The sequence below is a fragment of the Bombina bombina genome, chromosome 9 (assembly GCF_027579735.1).
Source record: "Bombina bombina isolate aBomBom1 chromosome 9, aBomBom1.pri, whole genome shotgun sequence".
Lineage (NCBI taxonomy): Eukaryota > Metazoa > Chordata > Amphibia > Anura > Bombinatoridae > Bombina > Bombina bombina.
Genome location: NC_069507.1, coordinates 37,443,761 through 37,468,484, shown reverse-complemented (window position 1 = coordinate 37,468,484; position 24,724 = coordinate 37,443,761).

Sequence of the window (24,724 nt, the reverse complement as noted above, 5' to 3'; positions counted from 1 at the left end):
GAGAAGAAGCCCTGCAGAGAAGGTCCTTGACCAGCAGGTAAGGTAGAAGGCCTATATTTGTAGGAGTTGTAAGCGAGAGTACTGGTAGCTACTACTAGAAACATCTGAGGCAGCGGACAGTAATTAACCTGATCGGATACGGCATTGCACAATCATTTCATTAGAAATCCTTGTGCAATGATAAATGCAAACAACGTATGCTGTTGACAATTGTCGATGTTGTGCGGACATGATCTGCTACAGCGGATCATTTCCGCTCGAACATGATAAGTCGGCCCAAAAGACTTTAATATGTAATCAAAATCTCCCTGGTATAGATAGACAGATAGACAGACATGCAGTGGTCAAATAGATAGTTTTGTAGTAATGAACTCTATTATACTTTTCTAAAAATATTAATTATTTCTATTATTGTTGTTATTAATAATAATATTTTAAAAAAGAACATCAACCAATCATATGGGGAAGCGCATGTACGCATGCACGAAATGCGTCAGATAGAAGGAGCTGTACCTCTTGTCTTCTACCGGCATGAATAAACCTTGAATTGCACTGGCACCCTGGCTCCGATTCCTCCTTTTCTTTTTTCAAATTTATATGGGGAATATTGTTGTATACGAGTAAATACTTTCTTCTGTTGTGTTATCTATTAGCAAAAACTGATAACTTGTTATAAGAAAAACGTTTAAAGAATTTGGATCCAATACCCAATATTATTAAAAAAGCATTAACTTCAACATATGAGGAATATTGCTAATTACAAGTAAATACATTTGCTGTGTTATTTAGCAGTAAAAACTGTTAAATTGCATTAAGAGAAACTTTTAAATAATGTGGATCTTTGTCATTTAATATCATTAAGAAAAGCAGTAAAGTAAATTTATAATAATCCCATCCTCTAACAGTCTAAATTAATATTAAATAAATTATTAATTTGTGTCCAACACAAAAAAAATGTATGACACCAAGACTGAACAATATTCTGGAAGAAAAAGGGTTATGCTTTATGATGCAAAGTTCCTAATGTGAATCCAAATAATTATGCACAGCATCAATATAGCTGTTCATTCTACATGCAGTGTGTTTGCTTTTTGTTTGATTTGAAATGCACAGCAGCTAACTTTAGAGCCGATTTCCCAGGGAAGTTTAATTGTTTGTTAAGGTGGTTGTGGGAAGAGAACTGTAAGCAATCGTTGTAATTGTTGATTGCTTATACAGAGAGTGTGCTGGTGCTAAATTATGTGCTCCAGGGAGAAGGAGTGCAACAGAGCACAACTGCAATACAAACCTCGTCTACTTCAGCTAATTTATTTCCAGCACCGTAAAAAGAAAATCTCAAGGAAAATTTGTATCTAAAGATGTTTAGCGCTGTATTTATTACAGAGCTGTTATTTTTTAAAGGTAAAGGGGCCTAAAATGCACTCTGGAAACCGTTGTGAGATCGAGCTCTTAGATTTCTATGTTATTCTATTGAGATATTGAATTAAAGTCTGAGTTTGTATGATCACTGGGAGTTCTTCGGACCATTCCTTACAGTGGAATAAAAAGGATGCTGGTGATATCACTACTGTGGCTTTGGGATGTGCCAAGGTTAGTACTGTGCCTGGAGAAACTTAGCCGAGGATGTAGCAGAATTCCTGGTTTACAACAAAATTACAAGTTTTGCGGTCCGGCTATACCACTGAAAAATTGGCCATTACGCGCAGAATATGCAGGTCTCCCTTATTACAAGTCATGGCGGTAGGGCTATACCGCTAGCATTTTAGCCTTTAAGCATCTCTCCATTCCGCACTTGAGTGTGGGATTTTCATTGCACCTGTATTACAGGTTGAGCGATCCTGCTATAACGCTAGCGTTATAGCTTATACTGCCACAATCCATTCCGCTATCTGAGAATGTTACAAAGTACACTAACACCCATAAACTACATTATTAACCCCTAAATCACGCCCCCCGCATTGCAAACACTTTATTAAACGTTTTAACCCCTAATCCGCTGACCCTCCACATTGCCAACACTAAATAAACCTATTAACCCCTAAACCGCCAGCCCCCCACATTGCTACTATTATAGAAAACCAATTAACCCCCGAATTGCCGGCCCCCCACATTGCTACTACTAAAATAAATCTATTAACCCCTAAACCACAGCCCCCCACATCGATAATACTGAACTAAAACTATTAACACCTAAACCGCTGGCCCCCACATCGCAAAACACTAAATTAAACTATTAACCCCTAAACCTAAATTCCCCTAACTTTAAATTAAAATTACAATATAACTACCGAAAAATAAAAAAACACTAAAATTACAAAAAATAATAAACAAAATTATTAAAAATTATCAAAAATAATAAAAATTAAACCTAATCTAATAGCTCTAGAAAAACAAAAAAGCCACCCCAAAATAAAAACACCCCCTAATCTATCAATAAATAATAGCTCTTAAAAAAGGCCTTTTGTAGGACATTGCCCTAAGTTAAACAGCTCTTTTAAATAAAAAAATTACAAAGTCTCTCCCAAAAAATAAACCCCCCTACCCAACCAACCCCCCAAAATAAAAAAACTTAAGTCTAAAAAAAAAACCTAATCTACCCATTGCCCCATAAAGGGCCATTTGTATGGGTATTGCCCTTAAAAGGGAAATAAGCTCTTTTGTGCCCATTAAAATAAAAAAGCCCAAATCTAAAAAATAAAACACCCAAAAAAATAAAAAAAGACCTAACACTAACCCCAGAAAATCTACTCAGAGTTCCTGAAGTCCGGACATTCATCTTTATCCAGGCGGTAAAAAGTCTTCATCCAGGCGGCGACATCTTCCTCCATCGCGGGGGCATCTTCTATCTTCAGCCCAGTAGCTCGGAGCTGTGGCAGCACAGAGCTGACCAGGACCCGCAGGGACGACGACACCAAGCACGGAGCCTCCTCTTCATTTGATCACCGCCACACACTGAAGCTTGAATGCAAGGTATCCCTTTTATATTGGGTTACCATTGCATTCTTATTGCCTAAAAAATTCAAATCAGCCAATATGATAAGAGCTGCTTAAATTCTATTGGCTTTTCAAATCAGCCAATAGAATTTAATCAGTTCTCATCCTATTGGCTGATTTTAATTTTTATAGTAGTATTGATGTGGGTGCTGGCGGTTTAGGGTTTAATAGGTTTATTTAGTGTCGGCAATGTCGGGGGTGGCGGTTTAGGGGATAATAGGTTTATTTAGTGTCGGCTATTTCAGGGGCGGCAGTTTAAGGGTTAATTGTTTTTTTATAGTAGTAGCAATGTGGGGGGCCAGAGGTTTTGGAGTTAATAGGTTTATTTAGTGTTGGCGATGTCAGGGGCGGCGGTTTAGGGGTTAATTGGTTTATTTAGGTATTAGCGATGCAGGGAGTGACGGTTTTCGGATTAATAACATTATTTAGTGTTGCGATTTCTGGGGCGGTGGATTAGGGGTATTTAGACTAGAGATTTATGTTAGGGTGTTAGGTTTTTACATAACTTTATTTTCCCCATAGACATCAATGGGGATTGCGCTTTGGCAATTGGCATTCCGCGATTGCAGGTGTTAGTTTTTTTCTAACACTTTCTCTCCATTGATATGATGAGAGTGGGAGTGTGACGTCACCGGATGGGGGCAAGGCCTATAGCCATTATAGTCTATGTTGCAGTTACTTTGTCTGATGTGTTGTGCAGTCTGTATACTTCTATGCTCTGCAATAAAATAGCATTGTACCTTCTATGCTGTGTCTTGCATCTCATGACATGGTGTCAGAAGTACTTGCCTGCGCTTCTGTTTCCTAATTAATGACAATGTCGAACCTGAGCCTTTTGATTTCTCTCAGCCTGCAACTTGGCCCACATGGCGTCAGCGGTTTTAATGCTTCAGGATTGCTTCCAAGCTGGACAAGGAGAGTGGTGAAGTACAAGTTAATTCTCTTTTATACTCTATGGGGAAAGATGTGGAGACTGTGTTTAATGCCTTTACATGAAAAAGTCATGAACAAGCTCAGTGCTCACTTTGTACCCAACGTAATGTGATTCATGAGAGGGCCTGTTTCCATAAACATGCTCAGAGTGTGGAAGAATCTGTGGAGTCATTTGTGGGCAGCCTGTATGAACTAGCTGAATTCTGTGAGTTGCTAAAGAAGAGCAAATCAGAGACAGAAAAGTTATAGGAATTGCAGATGCTGAGGTCTCACTGAATCTACAGTTGGAGGCTGAATTGACATAAGAGGGGGCTATTAGGATGGCCCGCCATACTTAACTGGTGAAAAAGCAAAGTGCTGACATGAGAGTATTGTGGATGAAGTGCAGCAGCTCAGGAGAGCAGCAGGTGAAAGGCACAGTGTAAGTGGTAGACTAAGGGCAACAGATAGGCCCAGAAGCAGATGGGTGCAGCAGGCTCGCTGCACGCAGTGTAACCATATCCATGATCAGAATGTCATATGCCCAACTAAAGATAAAATATGTAGAAAGTGTAACTGAATGGGCCATTTTGAAGTGGTGTGTTAAACTGAATTCATTAAGGAGATGCATGTGGATAGTGACCTGGAGGCTCAAGAGGTTTCCTTTGTAGTGTCTGTTGTTGAACGGTCTGATTCAGACAAAGATTAGCGGGTTACCCTTACTGTAATGGGAGCCAAGGTTGCCTTCAAGAGTGACACAGGAGCAGACAACACTGTTATGTCCCTTGCAGCATTCATAAAACTGCCTCGCATTGATTGTGCGGGGACGTTTCTTGCCAGCTGCGAGTACTTTCTTGCCAGCTGCGAGTACAAGCAAAGGAAATTCACCATGTGGGTACATGTAATTAGAGGACAGTGTGTAAACAACCTATTGAGCAGGAAAGCAGCCTGTGGCTTGGGCCTTGTCGCCAGAGTAAATGAGATTATGGAAGACATGTTTGGTGAGTTGGGCCTGCTAAATTGCAACCCAGTCCAAATATCACTTAAAGTTGATGCAGTCTCATACAGCATTACTACTCCTCATAGAATTCCATTCCCACTCATGCCTCAAGTGGAGAAGGAACTTCTGCGTATGAAGAATATGGGAGATATTGAAGAGGTTGTTGAAGCAACTGACTGGTGTGCCCCCATTGTGCCGTAGCAAAATAAAATGGGTGGGTACGCTTCTGCGTAGACTTGAAACAGCTGAATGAGGTGGTGAAAAGAAAGAGATATGTGCTGCTGACGCTTAAAGACATAGCTCGGAAACTGACTGGGGCAAAGTTCTTCTCTACACTGGATTCTTCCAGTGGCTTCTGGCAGATACATCTAGACCCAAAGTGCCGCAAACTGACTACCTTCATTACACCGGTAGGTTGGTTTTGTTTCTGAAGACTCCCCTTCGGGATATCCTCTACTCCTGAAATCTTTCAAAGAGAGATGAGTTCCCTCTTAAGGGACCACTAGGGCACATCAGTCATCATGGATGACATTTTAGTTTACGTATCTACACAGGAAGAATATGATCAGTGACTGAGCTGTGTGCTGCAGACCATTACAGAGTCCGGGCTTAAATTAAATAAAGAGATATGCCACTTTGGAAAATCTGAGTTATGTTATTTTGGGCATATCATCAATGGAGATGGCATCAAGCCGGACCCTGATAAAATCCTTGCTATTGAACAGATGAAAAGTCCTTCTGATGTACATGAGCTGAGACAAATATTGGGCCTTGTGAATTATGTGGGCAGGTTCCTACCATATTTATCCACAGTACTCCACACTATCACAGAGTTGTTAAAGAAAGATGTTGCTTGGGTCTGGGGACCTCCACAGGAAGAAGCTTTTATGCAGGTCAAGTCCCTGCTGGCGTCTGCCCCAGTGTTAGGGTTCTACAACCCTTCCAAAATGACCATGGTTAGTGCTGATGTGAGCAGTTATGCGCTAGGGGCCACCCTCTTGCAGCTGAATGAGAACAAACTACTACCCATCGCCTACTGTTCCTGTACACTGATGGCTGCAGAATCGAAATATGCCCAAATTGAGAAAGAGTGCCTGGCTGCAGTTTGGGCCTGTGAGCGCTTCCAGAATTACCTAGTGGGTTTAGAGAAATGTATTCTTGAAACTGATCATAAACCACTAGTTCCACCAATCAATTCCTATGATATAGACAAGACACCCCTAAGATGCCAGACACTTCTGATGAGGCTGCTCAGGCAGTGCATGTGCCGAGGGAAACAACTGGTAGTGGCAGATACACTTTCCAGGCTCCCGCTGGCTGCTGCTGAAGGATCTTCAACAGAATCAGATGTGAAAGTGTACGTGAATTCAGTTCTGGCATCTAAATCCATCTCATCAAGGAAGCTAGAACAAATAAGAAAGGAGACACGTTTAGATACAGATCTTCAAGAAGTTATTAAATACATAAAGAGAGGTTGGCCCAAAAGTGGGCAGCCTGGATGTCTTTGAGCACTTACCAGTCAGAGAGGTCACAGCTCACAGAGCTGGATGTTTTAGTGCTGTTTCAAGACCGCATTGTTATTCCTGTTAGCATGCGGCAGGAGATGTTAAGAAGGATTCACAATGGCCACTTGGGCATTACAAAGTGCAGAGAAAGGGCAGCTATGGTGGTATGGTGGTCTGGGATCAGTATCGACATTGCAAACCACGTGTCAAAATGTGCCTTTTGCTGGGAACGCCGGCCTACTCAGAAAAGAGAGCTCTTAATTTCTACCCCACTGCCTGCAAGCCCATGGCAGAAGATAGCTGCAGATTTGAGTGAACTTCATGGGAAGAGGTACCTGGTTGTGAACGACTACTATTCCAGGTATTTGGAGATTGCACCCCTGAATGAGACCACAATTCTGGCTGTTATCACTCTTCTCAAAAGCTTGTTCACCCGGTGGGGCTTACTGATGGAGCTAGTGAGTGATAACTGAATTCATTTAGCTTCCAAGGAGTTCAGTTCTTTCAGCAGTGAATATGATTTCATCCATTCTATTTCAAGTCTGCATTACCCGCAGGCCAATGGAATGGCCGAAAGGGCGGTTCCAACAACCAATTTCATTCTAAAACAATCTGATCCATACCTAGTTCTCTTGGCCTATAGGGCAACTCCCATCCAAGCCACAGTTTTTTTTTTTTTTTTTTTTTTAAGTTTTCAAAAAGAGCTTTATTGTAAAGTGCACATTACATGATATCTGTAAGCAACAAACCATTGAAAGTAATACAAATATGTCATATGACCAGTAAACATATGGTGAGTGATAATATTTCTCAAAGTCCATGTGATCAGGTCCATTGGTTATCAAAATAGTGCAGCCCTGTAAGCCCTGTAAACTTATAAACCAAGTATAAAAGTAAATGATAGGATATCAGTTCACATTACATGGTATCAGCAAGCATCTGATCTTTGATAGTACTACAAATATGTCATATAACCAGTAAACATATGGTGAGTGATAAATAGTATTTCTCAGAATCCATGTAATCGGGTCCATTGGTTATCAAAATAGTGCAGCCCTATAAACTTATGAACCAAATATAAACATATATACAAATTACATATATTGAAAGAATGCAATGTAAACACATTGCAGGATAGATGATAAGCTATCAGTTATCAACATCACATCCTTGTCCATTAGCAACAACAACCCTCTTCTTTTTTTTTTATATGATAATTTAGAAAAATTACATCTTGAAGAAAGGACAACATTTTATTTACATAGCTACCGGTTACTGTTATGGAGATGTATGGGCCAATACTAAGAATAAAGTAATTTCTAGCAAAATATAAATATGAAAGTGCAAACATAATTATTATTAAAGGGGGGGTTGCAGACAGATATGGAGATTCAGGGTCAAACTTTTACCAACACTAACTTTGATCATGTATTTTCCAGGATTTGAGGGGTGCGACTACAGGCGGGGGAACTTTTGGGGTCCATTATGCGAAATACATTTAGCATAGTAAAACTGTATTAACTGCGTGAGACATGTATTGAGCTAACCTTTCATATGGATATGCTATGTTTTTAAGATGGTGTCTAACTAGAGATATTTTAGACCTGAGATCCATTAATCCTGTATCAAGGCATGAGCTCTCTGTGGTTTCGGCTGATATGCCATCTATAATGATATTTGGTGTAGCGATCTCATGTTCGTATGGTGTCAGCAGTGATTGCACTCGAAGGTAGCTCAGTCCCCAGGCATTAGCGGCTGTCTCCATTTCAGAGCCTCTCCCCTCACCCGGCTTACTCTGTATGTAAAGTCACGGAGCGACAGCCGATGCACCGTCAACACCCTCCGGCCTTACAAGCAGCCCTGCTGGTTCCGGCGACGAACGGGCACCGCCGTGATGCAGCTCAGGGTCTCCGTCTGAATCTCTCCTCTCTTCAAGTCTAGACAAGTCTGATTCCCCATAAGCAGGTATGAGCCATGTGGACTGAACTGGCAGCCATGTTGTATGCAATTTGCTTCCAGCTACTTTAATGTCCATCAGCCCTATCTGAGAGCTAGCCAATGCTTCCCCTCCGCTATAGGGAAGGTGATCAGTCTCTCGAGGGGCGCTGGCAATTACTTGGTCTTCCCGTTGCTTTGGCAGAACATTTAGCAGTAAAGATCTCATCTTTAATATTGTTCCCTTCTGGTCGCCATTTTTAGTTCCGGACGCTGTAGAGACCGGCAAATCCCAATACAATAAGACAGCGCCACACTACTCAGTATGTGTATCAGCACCTACTGAGATAATGTCAAATGATGTATATAGACATTGTATACATAGACAAACACATAAAAAGATAAGGTACCAAAGTTATGAGAACGTCCAAATCAATGGTATTTGTAGAAATAGTCCGGTTCCAAATCAAAATAGAGGGGTTGCAGCTCCTTCCTTGCCAAACGGTGTCTGTTCCCAGGCTTTAGAAAAAAAGTATGTCGAGATGTATTTCTCTGGAAGAGAAAGGAGAAAGAGCGCATCCACAATCTAAGTGCAGTAAGTAAGTTCACACTTTATTGAAAGATAAAACATATATAGATTTACACTCACAAAAATGCCCTCAAACATATGAGGTATGTCTGTTCCTTAAAAGTTATGCACAAGGTATTACTCCAGCACCGGTGATCCTCCTTGTTGTCCCCCTCTGTGTCAGCCAATATTGTAATATGAATGGATATCTCTGGGGACTAAGCTTGGTAATAATGCTGTGAGTAATATAGTGTATAGAGGAAAATAATGCTGTGAGTAATATAGTGTATAGAGGATAATAATGCTGTGAGTAATATAGTGTATAGAGCTGTAGAGACCGGGTCTGATGTAGCAGCATGTGAGAGTCTGTGGTCGGTATTTTCTGTATTAATTTGGTAAAATTAGTTGTGAGATATCTTGTCAGGTAGGCTATCCAGCTTAGTGAAGATTAAGTTCCTGCTCCAGTTCAATCTCCCAGGCAGCCGCCATTTTAGGATAGTCCGTTACCCGGTAGCTTGTGGCATCAAGATCATTCATGTTGTGAGCCTTGTAATGTATTTGATGTTGCTTGAGAAATCAGTAAGGCAGTCTCCCACTGCCAGCACTGGTAACCCGGAGGAGCCGGGGGGGTTTACAACCTGTATGTAGGCCACCACCTCAGGTATTAACTTCAGAACTGTGTCTCCGTTTTCATGAATACAGCAAAGGAGAGTTAGGTCATAGCTACCTTATATCAGGCAACAATAGCTTGTTTCAAAATCTGCTGTTAAAGACTCTAAATCGGCGGATTACAGAGGGATCTGACAGAGCTGACAGTAAGTGCGACTGATTAGGTACGCCATTCGGACACGCCCCCCAAGCCACAGTTTTTAGCCCTTCACAGTTGATGCTAGGACATCAGATCCATGCTACTTTAACCTCTCTGGGTGTCTTGCAAACAGTCCTCTCTGTTCCTCGGGACAAGGCCGTTAGGAAGGACGAAGAGGCGAAAAGGGGCTACCGATTCTTCTATGACAGAAAACACACTGTGAGGCCCTTGTAGAAGCTGAATGTGGGCCAACATGTCAGAGTTAAACTGGATGATGAGAAGAAATGGAAGACACCTGCCACCATAATAGGACGCTCGCCAGAACCAAGGTCTTATGTAGTCCTTACTGAAGGAGAGACAGTCACACATCGAAATAGAAGACATCTTCAGCCAGTACCTGAGAGTCTGGGACTGGATGCCTCAGAGCCACAGCTGGTGGGGTCCCCTGTTTTAAGAGGGGTGACCTCCCCTCAGCAAGACAACAGCGGGGATACTTCTATGCTTCTAGCAGACTCTCAATCACCTTCTTCTGCATCAGAGGATAGTTCATGTAAAATGACGTCAAGTGTAAGAGTGGTGAAACTTCCAGCCCACTACCAGGATTAGAACTGTAGTTAGAGCAGCGACCGGAAGAATGGGCAGAATAATCCCATGGTCACTGTGGACTAGGGTTGTCTACCCTGATGTCCAAGACAGGATTATGTTTCTTGTTGTTCATATATATTCTCTTATAACTTGATATTTGTTGTACACTAAAAAAAAAATTGTATGCATCTTGTATACCTTGTTATTTGTTATACTAAAAAAAAAATGTCTTTGCTTTATCCTTTGAAAAAGGGGAAGATGTGATGAGAGTGGGAGTGTGACATCACCGAATGGGGGCATGGCCTATAGCCGTTATAGTCTATGTCACAGTTACTAAGTTCTGACATGTTGTGCAGTCTGTATATTTCTATGCTCTGCAATAAAATAGCATTGTACCTTCTATGCTGTGTCCTGCATCTCATGACAATGTCTATGGGGGAAAACGTGCACGTGCACATCAAGTCAGGCCTTTGGTTTTGTGTGGTATGGAGCTTATCACACCATATCGCACAACAAACGAAGTTTTTTCAGTAACTTGTAATGGCAGTGCTATGGAGAGTGTTATACCTCTAATTTTAATGCGTTACTTGCGCACCCTGTTTAGTGCATACTTTGTAATTTTGCTGTTAGTATGCTCTAAAGGTGATGTGGAGCTCAGCTGCAGTAGAACTAAATATAGCAAAGGTTGTGAAGCTTATATGGAAGATAGAGCTATTTATGAACCAGCCATCAGAAATTACTTTGCAAAAGACATTGTGCTGAAATTTTCTCAGAAGTTATGAAAGGCAACTTAAAGGGACATTAAACCCAATTTTTTTCTTTCATTATTCAGATAGAGAATACAATTTTAAACAACATTCCAATTTACTTTTATTATCTAATTTGCTTCATTCTTTAGATATCCTTTGTTTAAGAAATAGCAATGCACATGGGTGAGCCAATCACGCGAGGCATCTATGTGCAGTCACCAATCAGCAGCTTCTGAGTCTATCTAGATATGCTTTTAAGCAAAGGATATCAAGAAAATGAAGCAAATTAGATAATAGAAGTAAATTAGAAAGTTGTTTAAAATTACATGCTTTTTCTAAATCATGAAATAAAAAATTGGGGTTTAATGTCCCTTTAAAGCATTATTTGATGCTTGGTTATTCATTTGCAATGTCCCTAGTATTCACGTTCTAATATGACTTTTTGACTGATTGTTTCCTGGGCTTTGCCTTTCCCTTCCACATTGCTGACTTGTTTGTTCAATCTGGGCTAATTACCTGGCTGATGATCTTTTGAACTGTACTTTGGATTATCCTGCTGGTTCTCCTTTGTGCTTCATGACCCAGTTACAAAAGGATTTCCTGATCTAGTTTTGTATCCAGACCAGTCTTTTACATCTTCCTCTGGTAATGTCATCTGGTCCTGACTGTTTATACGGCTACAGATTTTTGGCCTGTTCCTGACTTTAGCTTCCTGTCAATCTCCTCCATATTCTAGCGATAAAATGACAGAACAAATATCAACATTCATTATACATATTTGAATGTCAAATTTACATTATCTTATACCTAATATTTGTAATATAGTTTTTTTCAGTGTACATTTTACTCCAAATTAGTCATCCAAATAGACAATCCTACATTTACCAAATACCAAACACATTCTATATATACATGGAAATTGGCACAAGAAGAGTGCTAAGTTTGGATTAAAATTTGTCATGGCACGTATTTGTTTATTTATTGGAAAGTTGTAAAAAAATACTCTGCTAGCCCAAATTATTTTTTTTATCAGCTTAGCTTTATAACTATTTGTAGAATTTAAGAGTCAGAGTGCTGTAAATAATCAATATGAAGCAATCTCATCCCATCTCTCAAACTGTTCTATAAAAAAATATTTTAAGATAGAGCATTCGCTTGCACCAAATATTCCCAAAATGGGTACTTGGTCAGTCCTGGTTAACTTTTATTTTTCTGTCTATTTTTGCAACCATGGACTGATACAGATTCATATAACATTTATAAATCTGCTGATATTAAGAATGTATGAGGCTGAAAACAAATAGTTTACAATGAGAACATTTATTGAAAAATATCTTGTTTTCCAATATAACATACACAGCGCATTGTGCTGCGGGAACAAAAGTTATTTCAGCATTTTTACAGACACCCAACAGTCATATAAGAAACTTCAATAAATAAAAGGACTGATTGTCTAAGCTTAGAGCTTTGTTTAGGGAACCCATGAGCAGTGGTGTATGTGCCAAGTTATTCTACAGCAGAGTTCTTGGAAGGTGATGAAACTTCATTTTAACCTCACTTCCTCTGAGTTTAATAAGCAAGTATAACAACATCGGTACTAAAATTAAACCTTATCACACAAACATACAAGAGAAACAGAAAAGCATGCTAATAATTTGTCATGCGAGTACCAGTCTTATAGTAAACTGTGTACACAAATCCAAGACAAAAGGTAAATGCCTCAATGAGTTGAGGCACTAGAGAGCCCAGGAAGCACCAGTAGTATGGTCTGCTACCTTTAATGGTAGCACTTAGACACAGTGGAACAGAATGGAAGGGACACCATGGAAGGGACACCATGTTCAGAAGCTGTGGAAACCATGGGCAGAAACTAAGGATACCAGTGTGAGAAGCTAGGGACACTAGGTCCACAAGCTGTGGACATTACTGTCACAAGATAATGACACCAAGGTGATAAGGTAGGGACATCATGGAAAGAAGCTAATAAAATCAGGATCAGTAGGTAGGTGGACCATTGTAAGATGCTAGGGGCACCAGGGCCACAGGCAGTGGACATTAGGGTAACAAGCTATGGACTCCAGGGTGAGAAGGTAGGGACAACAGAGTCAGAAGCTAAGGACATCAGGGTGAGTAGGTAGGTGCACCAATTTCAGAAGCTTGGGACAATAGGGTGGCAAGGTAGGTATATTGTATCAAAATATGAGGTCATCAAGGTCAGAAGTTAAGAATATCAGGGTAAGAAGCTAAGGACACCAAAGTCAGAAGATAAGAACACAAGGTTCATACGCTAGGGACTCCAAACAGGATATAGAGATAATTAACATAAAGCTAGCTTTATGAAAGATTGATATTTATAGGAGCTGTTCTAATGAGTTAAAACACACAGGGCATGATTAAAAACTCACCACTATGGATAGAAGTCATTGGTATATTTTTTTACCTTATATTGTAATATATGAGTCTCTCCTTCACATACAGAATTCTGCATAGTGCAACAATACTTAACACACAAAAAGGACTTTTCAGAGGCTTTTCTGTTAAAAAGTAATCCAAGGCTGCAGGATTTTAACAAACAAAATGATGTAGCATTGTGATTACTTAACAACCATTTGGTCAGAGAACCAAAAGCCAATAGGTTGTAATAGAACCCCTATATGTTTAAACACGGCAAAGTCTCCAGAGCAACAATGTATTGCAGGGGCCTTGCTGAACACATCTGATCAAGCAATGAATAGAGACCTATGTGTGTAGTCTATAATCACTAGCTAGCTCACAGTAGTGCATCACTCTATTGAACCTACCTAGGTATGCTTTTCAGCAAAGGATATGAAAAAATGTAATAATATAATTAAATTGGAATGTATTTTAAAATTGCCCTCTATAACCATAAAGTCTGAATTTTAACTTTTATGACTCTTTAAAGTGAAGGTAAACTTTGATGAATAAAAGCCCATTTTAAAAAATACTATTAAAAAGGGGCACTTTCATTCATCAAAGTTTACAAAGCAGCCGTTTTGATTAAAAACTTACCTCTCTTCTTTTCACAGCCAGAGCAACTTCCCCCTCCTGGAAATCCTCTCTTCACACGTCAGCAATGACTAATCCGATTTCCTCCAATCACAGCATGGCCTCAGGCAATGACTACCCTGGGGGGAAAGCCGTGATTGGAGGAAGCCGGATTAGTCATTGCTGACGTGTGAAGAGAGGATTTCCAGGAGGGGGAAGCTGCTCTGGCTGTGAAAAGAAAAAAAGGTAAGTTTTTAATCAAAACGGCTGCTTTGTAAACTTTGATGAATGCAAGTGCCCCTGTTTTTAATTGTATTTTTAAAAAACGTCTTTCATTCACCAAAGTTTACCTTTATTTTAAGATCAAAAAGTTTATTTTTTTCCCTCCTATGATAAATGAATCACCATGAATGATCCAGGAAATAAATCAATAAATGTTCCAAAATACTTGCCCAGGTTAAATGAGAGGCTCTGGTTCAGAATAAACAGCTGTCACATCAAACAACACTATAAACTAAATTAAAACATGAAAGCAAAAAAATATGGATTTGTTCATATTGTTCCAAAAAATCAGTGTGGAAGAATATTTTTTTTGTGTTTTCTAAACCAAACTTGTATTAGATAGCTCAGTTGCAATTTAATTGGATCAAAGAATGAACAAATTAGAATTAAGCTGAGATTCAAATTCATGCCATGTTTTTCCTGCTTTTGGGCAAGATTACAAGTCGTGCATTATGAGTTTCCCATGTGCGATATGTTTTTTTCGCAATCAATTTCCATTGCACAGCTATTAAAAGTTTTAAAAATCGCAATTTATATGTATAGAAATATGTTTAACTATGGAGATAATCAAAAAAAATTACATTACAATCTTATGCAAATTAAACAATATCTCAGAGGGATTTTCAAAGAGATATTCGCATATAGATCTCAAGATCTCTCTCTATCTCTCTCTATATAGATATATATATTCATATACATATCTTGCTATAAATAGATATATCAGTCCAGAAATCATCACATATAGAGAAATATTTATTTAGAAATAAATAGAACATATAATGCTACAAAAAAAAATTGCAGCATAAAATATTCACATTTTCATGTACTTTTTGTGGCGAATACGTCATGGGTTAGTTTTTTTCTGTTTGTTTTCTACATTGACTTCTATGGGGAATAAGTGAACGCAACGCAACTGATTTTCCGAGCGACTTGTAATCTTGCCCTAAGTGGGATACCTGGAACCTAACTAATCTCAAAGAAAAGTTATTGCATCTCTAAATATATGTACTTAAAGGGACAGTCTACTCCAGAATTGTTATTGTTTAAAAAGATAGATAATCCCTTTATTACCCATTCTCCTGCTTTGCATAACCAACACAGTTATATTAATATATATATTTTTTAAAATATTTTTATTGAGGCAAACCAATCAAACACATAACAATTACAGATTGAAGGGCAACATCGCAACTACACTGCTGCAAGAGTCCTTGGTTACAAAGTTCAAAACACCAATGCGCAGGAAATCCCATCCCGCCTATCATGCTCCAAATATAACCCTTCAGCCTTGCACCTCATTTTATTGGTGTATCCGCATTGTGTCATCCATGTAACAGAGATCCACTTAAGGGATCAGTAAACAAAAGTGTAGGCGATGACGTGACAATAAAACAGTAACATCATACAGCGGGTAAAGAAATCTGCATACTCAAGCAGTACTTATTTAGGCATCTTCAGAAACATATAGTAGACATTGTACAATATAGTCTAGTGACATGATTGAGATATATGCAACATAGGAATACAAGTGGGTCCGTTGTGAGCGCAATTAACAACATTTTCAGGCTAAAGCACATAAGAAAAATCAGTTAACAAACAGACCCAACAACCTTATTCTTCCCTTGTTAAGTATTAATCATCTCTCTAAGGAAGCAATCATAACACTAAATATATACATAGACTAATATGTATACTGTAGTTACAAAGATAGACATTTCACAGATTTTAGAACACAAATAATAGTTAAAGATAATTTTCAATAATAAGATCCACAGAGCCATTCTCACACATATATAGGTAGAATTCAAAGCAAAGGCCCTACGGATAGGACAGAGACTACTTAACTCTTCAGAATGTGAATGCGGTGGAGAAATAACTCTTCCCTTACCGCACAAGGGGGGAGAAGGGGGGGCGGAGTTGTGAGCATTAGACTAGTGATATTATTCTCCACTTATGCTGACCTACACTATGGGCAACATTATTATAGTTAAGATGGGCATTAGGCAACACAAAGAATAAAAAATTTGTTTTAACCTAGAAGACCATTTAAGTGCTCATGATAGTGTCTAACACAGAACTACTCTATACAGTCTTAGTCCCTTCTTGTATAAAATTAGGATAGATCATTATAGGGCCACACTAGTTGATATGTAACATTCTGATAGAGTATTTTGTGTGGTAGATATTCAAGTAGTGGATAGGTAGCAGACAATAAGCCCAACATCACCCATATACATATACAATCAATAAACAAATTTTCCAAAGAGTTATGAAGCTGCATTAGCTGATGTGTAACATTCTACTCGGGTATATGTGGTAGGTATGCTGTTAGTAAATGGATAGCAGTCAATAAGCCCAACATCACCCATTTAAATGCACAATCAATAAAAATTTTCCAAAAAGTATTAAGATAAGGTCTCCTATTAAATAAGAATATACTAAACTAAACATGTTTAATAGGAACATCAACACATTAGCTTGCTACATGCACGCTGGGGAAACTGCTGCTTTCAAATATAAAGAATTTTGCTTGGAGTATGGCACATATGAAAATGTCTGCGGTGCCAACAGACAGCCGGTCCACATATCTTGGGACCCATAGGTCGGGTCATTCTGGTTAGAGAGCCGTCATTTAGGGTCATGGGGCCAAAGCACTCGAAGGCAGGTCGCATAAATAAAAACAAGTTTATCCTATGCCGGTATGAGTAATAATTAGACCAGCCTGTCCATACGTCCGCAAAGGTGGCTCAGCGAGATCTCCAAACCGCAATGTTAACACAAGTCAGAAGAAGAGAGAAACATTCTACTCTGGAGATGTACACTGCGTGTGGTTAGCTGTCTGCAGGCGCGCAGGGTGCGAGGAGAACTAGCCCACTCCGGTTTTCCAGTAGGGGAGACTCTGCGTAGGTATGGCCCCGCTAATCCCTCCACATCCTTGGGGAGCCAATAGAGGCATGTGTACAGCAAGACAAGTACACTGCAAGTCAGCAGGGCGATGGGAAGACTGAGACTCTCTGGTAGGGTAAGTCACCCCTGGGGTTACAAGCTGTTGCCCAGACATCTCCACCGAGCGGTGTTCAATCAAGTTGGAGTACCCGTCTTCCGCATCTCCCACAGCTGTTCCCCCTTGCAAACACACACTGCACATACCTTGCTCCCCCAGACCGGTTGCTCCTCCTAGATCAGAGGCAGAAGGCAAGTGTCCGCTGCTCCCCTGGGCCAGGGCAATCCCAGAGGGGCAGGACATAGCCGATGGAGAATGCCGAGCAGCAATCCACTGGGTAGTGCTCTCTTGGATGTCTGGGGCCACAGCCGTTTCCACATATATTTTGGCGCCGTCATCCCCTGTACCCTGGGGTCTAAGGGACCAAATAAGCAGATCCAATCTGCTCGTTAGTTCGCGGACGTAATCCTCAAAAAGGGCTATTATAGCCATGTGGAGATCCGCCATGTTTGCGCCCCTGCAGGATAAGGCCACAATGAGTAGCCTTGATGAGCTATAGATGTGCTCCCGGTTGTTCTTCTGATCACTATACCAGGCTCTTAAATAGGGGTTATAGTATATCTCCCCTTTTCTAAGGGATATCAGAATAGAAAAGAGCCCCAAAATCTTTGTCAAAACCGGGAGCTACAGCACCGTGCATCCATTCACTTCGGCGGTTAACCCCCGCCCCCCATTAATATACTTTTTACCTCTGTGCTTACCTTGTATCTAAGCCTTTGCAGACTGCCCCCTTATTTCAGTTTTTTTGACAGACTTGCATTTAGCCAATCAGTGCCCTCTTACTTGTAAATCCACGGGGGTGGTCACAATGTTATCTGTATGGCACACATGAACTTACGCCCTGTAGCTGTTAAAAACTGCCAAATGCATTGAAATAAGGGGAGTCCTTCAAGGTTTTAGAAATTAGCATATGAGCCTACCTAGGTTTAGCTTTCAACAAAGAATGCCAAAAGAACAAAGCAAATTTGATTAGAAAAGTGAATTGGAAAGTTATTTAAAATTGCATTCCCTATCTGAATCATGAACGTTTTAATTTTGACTAGACTGTCCCTTTAACTTATACTGGTGATGTTTGGTTCACCAACAATGAAGGTGATTTGAAGCTACAAAATTTGATATAGTTTCCATACACAGTTGTATTTTCTAAGTATGAATTGATGTTAACTATAATCTATTAGAGGGATTTGATATGACATTTCCTCAGTAGTTAGGTATAATTCTCTATTGCTGACGTGGAGTAGACGTCGTTTTTATAAACCCGCAGCTCCCTGCAAGCAGATTTGCCTTGAGCTGCCTGGCAAATACCAATTCCCATGAGTACACTTCTAGAATCACAGATATCACTTTATGTATGTAACTCCTAAGCTAATAGCAAGTTACTGCAAAATGGTGTCCTATTTAATAGGTTTGTAATAAGGTAGTGTTAAAAAAAATGCTGACATGAGCATTCTTTTCCATAGAAAAAGTTTTATATATTAGGAAATGTTTTTTGTTTTTTTTAACTCAAATAATAAACTTTACAAAATTTAAAAAAGCAATTAACTTTACATTATTTACTGTAAATATATCATATGATTTTATAGTACATATATGTGTATGTGTTTAGCATGTTCTGTGTAAACTGTTAATTGTGAACTGAAAAAAAATAAAATGATATGATAGTCAATATAAAACTTTTATGATAGTAGTAGAGTATGCATTTTTTAACCCTGTTTACTTCTATTATCAAATTTCTTTTTTTGTACTTTTCGTATCCTTTATAGAAGAGAATAATTAGATATGCTGAGGATTGTGCACTTGTCTTGAGTGTTAGCAACAATGTTTTAACAATAAAAAACACTTTTAAACACTAGGTGGCAGCAGTGTTTGAAGCCATTTATAACATAGCAATCACTGCTACCATAGTCTAGATAAGTGTATGTTTGATTCCACATAACACTTCTACATGATGAAATAGGTAAGTAGTGGATGAGTATGGTATGTAAATTAGAGGAAAGAAAAAGTAATGGATTGCAATTTTTTTTTTACAAATTAAAGTGACTGAGATATTAATGGAAACATAAATATAAATATGTCAACATCTGAACTCAGAAAACAAACACATCCCAGTAGCCCGTGTCAGCTATATACCCTTGTCAACCTCAGATTACATATACATTCCAGTAGCCCCTGTCAGCTATATACCCTGGTCAACCTCAGATTACATATACATTCCAGTAGCCCCTGACAGCTATATACCCTGGTCAACCTCAGATTACATATACATTCCAGTAGCCTGTGTCAGCTATATACCCTGGTCAACCTCAGATTACATATACATTCCAGTAGCCCGTTTCAGCTATATACCCTGGTCAACCACAGATTACATATACATTCCAGTAGCCCCTGTCAGTTACAGTGGGGCAAAAAAGTATTTAGTCAGCCACCAATTGTGCAAGTTCTCACACTTAAGAAGATGAGAGAGGCCTTTAATTTGCATCATAGGTATACCTCAACTATGAGAGACAAAATGTAGAAACAAATCCAGACAATCACATTGTCTGATCTGGAAAGAATTTATTTGCATATTATGGTGGAAAATAAGTATTTGATCACCTACAAACAAGCAAGATTTCTGGCTCTCACAGACCTGTATCTTCTTCTTTAAGAGGCTCCTCTGTCCTCCACTCATTACCTGTATTAATGGCACCTGTTTGAACTTGTTATCAGTATAAAAGACACCTGTCCACAACCTCAAACAGTCACACTCCAAACTCCACTATGGTGAAGACCAAAGAGCTGTCGAAGGACACCAGAAACAAAATTGTAGACCTGCACCAGACTGGGAAGACTGAATCTTCAATAAGCAAGCAGCTTGGTGTGAAGAAATCAACTGTGGGAGGAATAATTAGAAAATGGAAGACATACAAGACCACTGATAATCTCCCTCGATCTGGGGCTCCACGCAAGAACTCACCCCATGGGGTCAAAATGATCACAAGAACGGTGGGCAAACATCCCAGAACCACACGGGGGGACCTAGTGAATGACCTGCAGAGAGCTGGGACCAACGTAATAAAGGCTACAATCAGTAACACACTATGCCGCCAGGGACTCAGATCCTGCAGTGCCAGTCGTGTCCCCCTGCTTAAGCCAGTACATGTCTGGGCTGTCTGAAGTATGCTAGAGAACATTTGGATGATCCAGAAGAGGATTGGCAGAATGTCATATGGTCAGATAAAACCAAAGTAGAACTGTTTGGTAGAAACACAACTCGTCATGTTTGGAGGAGAGAGAATGCTGAGTTGCAACCAAAGAACACCATACCTACTGTGAAGCATGGGAGTGGCAACATCATGCTTTGGGGCTGTTTCTCTGCAAAGGGAACAGGGTGACTGATCCGTGTACAAGAAAGAATGAATCGGGCCATGTATCATGAGATTTTGAGTGCAAACCTCCTTCCATCAGAAAGGGCATTGAAGATTAAATGTGGCTGGGTCTTTCAGCATGACAATGATCCCAAACACACCGCCCGGGCAATGAAGGAGTGGCTTCGTAAGAAGCATTTCAAGGTCCTGGAGTGGCCTAGCCAGTCTCCAGATCTCAACCCCATAGAAAACCTTTGGAGGGAGTTGAAAGTCCATGTTGCCCAGCGAGAGCCCCAAAAAATCACTGCTCTAGAGGACATCTGCATGCAGGAATGGGCCAACATACCAGCAACAGTGTGTGAGAACCTTGTGAAGACTTACAGAAAACGTTTGACCTCTGTCATTGGCAACAAAGGATATATAACAAAGTATTGAGATAAACTTTTGATATTGACCAAATACTTATTTTCCACCATATTTTGAAATAAATTCTTTCCAAATCAGACAATGTGATTGTCTGGATTTGTTTCCACATTTTGTCTCTCATAGTTGAGGTATACCTATGATGAAAATTAGAGGCCTCTCTCATCTTCTTAAGTGGGAGAACTTGCACAATTGTTGGCTGACTAAATACTTTTTTGCCCCACTGTATATACCCTGGTCAACCTCAGATCACATATACATTCCAGTAGCCCCTGTCAGCTATATACCCTTTCAACCTCAGATTAAATATAAATTCCAGTAGCCCCTGTCAGCTATATACCCTGGTCAACCTCAGATTATATATATATTCCAGTAGCCCCTGTCAGCTATATACCCTGGTCAACCTCAGATTACATATACATTCCAGTAGCCCCTGTCAGCTATATACCCTGTTCAACCTCAGATTACATAAACATTCCAGTAGCCCCTGTCAGCTATATAGCCTGGTCAACCTCAGATCACATATACATTCCAGTAGCCCCTGTCAGCTATATACCCTGGTCAACCTCAGATTACATATACATTCCAGTAGTTCCTGTCAGCTATATATCCTGGTCAAGAGTGACTTAGTCACAGAAGGGGTGCTTGAAAACAGGTATATAACTATGACAAAATTAAATAAACTAATATTGCATCAAAAGAACCTAATATCACATATATAACATAAATTTTTTTAACTAGTAACAATGACTTTGTTGCAATAAAAAACCTTCAAAAAGTTCACTTGTAGTATACAACATGTATGAATGTCCTGTGAAAGTAGTTCCTTCCAAATTAGGGGGAAATGATTGCTGGAATGGCTGCCTCCTCCTCACTGTAAGATCCAGGTCAAACTAGAAAAAATGGAGAATAGAGGGACGCCTCCTGTGTTGTATCATCAAATATGCAACAAACAGTAAACAACTCAGGCCAAATGGGTACTCACTTGTTCCCAAAGCACACTCATGTGCTGGTAGAGACGGGCTGCAGAATTATAGAGGTGTGACAGCTCACCCACTTTAGAGCGCTCTTAGCGAGAGGTGTTAGTACTATAATGGAGACACAAGATATAAGCACTACATGTGCAGACTATTAATGGTATAACTAACAGTATTTTCTTAGTTCAGAGGGTACTCACATACTCACAGAGCACACCAATGTGCTTGTGTAAACAGGCTGCAGATTGGTGTAGGTGTGGCAGCTCACCCAAATAAATGGTAGCTTGGTGTTGGTGTCACAGGTATACAGAGATCCCAAATAGCTCACTCAGGTGTTGAGCTGATTTCTTGTGTATGGGTCTCAGCAGATGATGGGTAGAAAACATCCACTCAAGGAGTTAAAAATATATAATCCAAATTTATTAAAAACACAAAGTCTTAAAAACAGCAACAACACAATAGTTGCTGATAAAAAGTGGATAATGGGGTATCAAGTAGTCCCCCAATATTGCAACGCGTTTCTCGGTTCACAGACCGTTTCATCAGGCATAAAAACCATACCTACCCATCACTGCCTTATATACCCTACTACTAAACATTTAGCCTCCCTGTAATGAATTGTGATTCTCAATTAGTTGATGTGGTACACCTGCAAAGATTGAACCAATTCTCTGAATTGTAGGGGAAATCTTATTCTCCTGCATATATGTGTAAATAAATATCATGTTTGCGATTTCAAATATATGCTATGCATTCTAATCAATTCCAATACAAAATAGCAAATACAATATTTATAAACACGCATACATATGCCCCCAAAAAATAATGATGACGTGTGTACAATTTCTCTAAATGGTGTGAACAATACACAGGTGAACACCCCCCCTTTTCTTTTTTGTGTTAATGGGAAGTTCTACCTTTTGTTTACCTATTGAAGGTGTGCATGTGCCTTGCGTGATAGACAATTGTTACATGCAGGTCAGTACATCCAGATTTAAGTGTGTACGTTAGATCCACTACTAATATTCCGATCTTTTTAACTCTTATTCATTTTTTGGTCCTATTCCATAAAGATCGTGAACATAAACTATGTCAAGTGTTGTTATTTTCGGAAATACTTCCATCCTATTGGTTCCTGTTAACACCATTCTATTGGTTCTAAACGTGTGACGTGGGGATCAGATTTTCTACATCCCCCTTCCCCATCCAATGATTGTATGAGGTGTTGTTTTGCACATTAGCATATTGGACCGCCCCCCCCTTGAAATTATATGCAATTATGACAGTTAGGAACCGTGTGTGAGCTACCTACACAATGTAAGTATAACCCACACTGACAATCTGAAATGTGAATCCGCTCCTCCACTACAATGTCCGCTAGTTAATAACGGCTTGGAGGCTATAGTTTAAAGCCTATTGCGGCCAATATCTCCCTGATTTTTCTAGTGTAGTCTTATGTACTTAAGTAATATAAAGTATTTTTATTCTCCACATTTTCCTTTTTTAAAAAGGTGTGTTCAAAGTGGCCAATCACTGTCTTTCTATGCATTTGTCAGTGATAGGTCGAGGTGCCGATGTTGCCTTGGCAACTCTTATAATCATAACAACGATGTGTCTCTGTGTATATGTTTTGTTTGATCGAGATGCCGATGTTACTTTGTTAACTATTATAGTCATAACAACGTTGTGTCTCTGTATCTATGTCTTGTTTAGCGTATTTGTTTGATAGAGATGCCGATGTTACTTTGTCTACTATTATAATCAAAACAATGTTGTGTCTCTGTATCTATGTCTTGTTTGGCATATTTGTATGTATATCATAAAGGAAAAAAAACATATACAAATGTTTCTTCGCTTTTAACTTTTTGTTGAGTGACAATATAGCAATATGTTGCTGTTGTATAATGGGTGTGTTCAATGTGACCAATCACTATCTTTCTATGCATTTGTCAACCTGGTCAACCTCAGATCACATATACATTCCAGTTGCCCCTGTAAGCTATATACCCTGGTCAACCTCAGATTACATATACATTCCAGTAGCCCCTGTCAGCTATATACCCTGGTCAACCTCAGATCACATATACATTCCAGTAGCCTGTGTCAGCTATATACCCTGGTCAACCTCAGATTACATATACATTCCAGTAGCCTGTGTCAGCTATATACCCTAGTCAACCTCAGATCACATATACATTCAAGTAGCCCATGTCAGCTATATACCCTGGTCAACCTCAGCTCACATATACATTCCAGTAGCCTGTGTCAGCTATATACCCTGGTCTACCTCAGATCACATATACATTCCAGTAGCCCCTGTCAGCTATATACCCTGGTCTACCTCAGATCACATATACATTCTAGTAGCCTGTGTCAGCTATATACCCTGGTCAACCTCAGATCACATATACATTCTAGTAGCCTGTGTCAGCTATATACCCTGGTCAACCTCAGATTACATATACATTCCAGTAGCCTGTATCAGCTATATACCCTGGTCAACCTCAGATTACATATACATTCCCGTAGCCTGTGTCAGCTATATACCCTGGTCAACTTCAGATCACATATACATTCCAGTAGCCCCCGTCAGCTATATACCCTGGTCAACGTCAGATCACATATACAT